Below are 3,261 nucleotides of genomic sequence, written 5' to 3'. Positions count from 1 at the left end.
GTTTGTGTGTCTGGCTCTCCTGTATTTAAGGAAGAGGAAACCTGCCATGAATCTGTCTGTGTGGGAAAGCCTGCATGTTTGCAGTTTCTAGAGATGAAGGCAGAAATAATGCATGCGGGTGAGGGAAATAATACATGCACAGAGATGTTCTCTCGCCCTCCCCCCGCCTGTCCCTATTGAAAAACATTTGAATCTGCACTTTGAGCTGATGAGGTAGATAGCAACTCTAGCAAAATTGGGGTGGGCCACCCAGGAATGTTAGGCATGGTTTCAAAGGTGATTTGTCACAAGAGGAGCAGACCAGCCTGAATGCTTGAACTCTGGTCTGTGGCAGTCCTCAAGCTGAAATCAATTGGAAAGTGAACCTGAAAGAGCCTTCCTTTAGGGCAAGGATGGTCAAGCTGGAGTGCAAGAACATTTGAAGAACACATTAGGGATCAGATGTGCTTAGCACATTAACCTGTGTGGCAGTTGGGGCCACTGTCTGTTTCACACATAACCCAAAATGTGATGTCAGGAAAGTCAGTAGAGCATGAGATTCTACTGGGTGAAAGATTCTTGCATTGCAGGGGGTTGGACTAGAAGATTATGCTTGTGGTCCCTTCCAACTCTACAATTCATTGATTCATTGACAGGACTGTCATACAACCTCATTTACTTTGGATCTACAGCTTTATCAATCCTGGCACTTCAAGGTAGATAACTATTATTATTTTTTTGTCATGCTTAAGGAGATTCCAGAGTTTCCGTCTTTCCTCCACATTGTACTAACGTTTGCCTCTCATCCAGTGGAACCCCTTCCCCAGTTAAAGGTAAAGGGACCCCTGACCATTAGATCCAGTCGTGACCGACTCTGGGGTTGCGGCGTACAGCTTCTGGGTTACATGGCCAGCATGACTAAGCTGCTTCTGGCGAACCTGAACAGCGCACGGAAACACCATTTACCTTCCCACCGGAGCGGTACCTATTTATCTACTTGCACTCTGACGTGCTTTCGAACTGCTAGGTGGGCAGGAGCAGGGACCGAGCAACGAGAGCTCACCCCGTTGCGGGGATTCGATCCGCCAACCTTCTGATCAGCAAGCCTTTAGGTTCTGTGGTTTAACCCACAGCGCCACCCACGTCAGAATGCCTTCTGCCACTGGGCTGTGATTTAATACCTTTTATTCCTCACAGACCTTCATTTCTCACTTGGAGGGACAGTTCCCATATCTACGTTTTGGGGGCTTGTCATTTCTGTGGACAGAGCCTGGCGTTCCAGAGATTTCTCTTGAACATCTGGATTTGGTGCTAGAGCGTTGAAGCAGAAATAGGAGACACCTCCTGTGAGGGTTCTTTGTGAGCAAACAAATCATGCTTTGAGCCTGCCTTGTCTTACTCAAGTGGCCTGGCGACCTCTACTGGCAGTGCTCTGAATATTACAGCATGGCATGCAGGACTCCTAGTTTTCACAAATATACAGTACCAGGTCTGCTATGAACATTTACATTTTGGATATTTGTTTTAAAAAATCTGCTGTAATGCAGTTACATAGATAATTTAAACAACCCCCATCTCAGAATGATATGTGACGTGTATTTCAAGCTGTGACATGTACTTCTTTCAAATGCACTAACTTACAAATAACAGTTTTCTTAGGAAAAAGGGTTTACTTCTCTAGGCCAGGTCTGCGCTACATAAAGTCCACAGGTCAACTGCAGCTCCATCCCTATTTGTGGGCTTCTGTGGAAATTCAAAACACCCATGGTGTTGCAGCTCATTTCTGTCTCTTGTGGAAGTAGCTAAAGCCTATCCAACCCCAGCAATATTTGGAGCGAAGAGAGTGCCTGCGCCTGTACTGTTCCTCCCAGTATCGCCCAGATTCCAAAAACACATGAAAGAGTTAGTGACAGCTTTTTCATCCAGCAAATCAAGCTGCTTGGGCTCACCTGTGCCCATGAAGTCTTCACTAGTGTGAGCTGCTGAGATAATGAAAGCATAATGAAAACTCGTAGGGACTTCAGATAAGGTGGCAGGGAATGGCAGAATGGGGTGGGAAGGTGGGGAGAAAAGAGAATGAAGATTAGAGGAAGAAAAGGGGAGCAGAGATGGGGAAATGGGAAAAGGTGGGGAGAGATGGGATTTGTAGATTTGTAGTGAAGCAGAAGATAGATGTGTGTGATTTGAGAGAGAAAAGGAAGCTGTATGTAATGGAGAAAGAAAAGGAGGGGGGTTAACAGGAGCTCAGAGAGAACTGTCACGGTGCAAAGAAAAGTTAGTGTACTGTGCAGAGAGAAAAGGGAGGTTCCTCAAGAATGGTTAAAAATGGAGTTAGAAGCAACAAAAATATTTTCTCTGATCAGCTTAGCAATGAGGCCCTCTTGAGCTAAGAAAAATATAAAAGGCTGTCTCAGGGTGGCGAGTTCCAGTTGCATGTAATCAATTTGTCAAACTGATCCTTCGGCATCTTGGACATCACTGCCCTTTAGAGTTTCCCATTACAGATTCTATTAAGTAAAACTCTCAAATGTGTATAAAAGGAGAGAATTCAATCTGAAGGGTTTTCCCTCACTATACAGTGGTACCTCAGGTTAAGAACTTACCGTAATTCATTCTGGAGGTCCATTCTTAACCTGAAACTGTTCTTAACCTGAGGTACCACTTTAGCTAATGGGGTCTCCCCCTGCCGCTGCAGCGCAATTTCTGTTCTCATCCTGAAGCAAAGTTCTTAACCCGAGGTACTATTTCTGGGTTAGCGGAGTCTGTAACCTGAAGTGTCTGTAACCCGAGGTACCACTATCGTGCCACCATGACTAGGAAAGCTGCATTTCTGAGCATATGATGCCACAATCTTGTCCTTAGCTACACAATAGCTTCAATGCCCTCAGTAATTTCTTATTTGGTTCACATAATGTGGGGGTGCCCACATCACTCTCCTCCTCCAAGGACTACCTTGTAATGATCTGGCTTCTCCCCTTTGTTTAAATTACTTTCCAGACACTTTTAGCATTGTGCGGACCTGTTTCCTAATGGGAAATTTACTAGAAAAGGATTCATTTGTATGCGCATGGAATACTGCTTATGTGAGTCAGCTTTCATTCTAGACGATGGGAGCCTACAAAGCTCTACCGTTGAAACAGCAAACCATTTTTGTAGTCGAATAACTCAGCCACTCAAGGAGCTGCTGCATACTGCTTATGTGAAATACATATTTATTGAGATGTGGCTCAACAGCAGAATAACTAAAGAGCAATGCTCAGGATCTAACACAGAGGGACTCTT

This window comes from Podarcis filfolensis (assembly GCF_964270895.1).
Source record: "Podarcis filfolensis genome assembly, chromosome: 6".
Lineage (NCBI taxonomy): Eukaryota > Metazoa > Chordata > Lepidosauria > Squamata > Lacertidae > Podarcis > Podarcis filfolensis.
Note: the sequence above shows the minus strand (reverse complement) of the source record.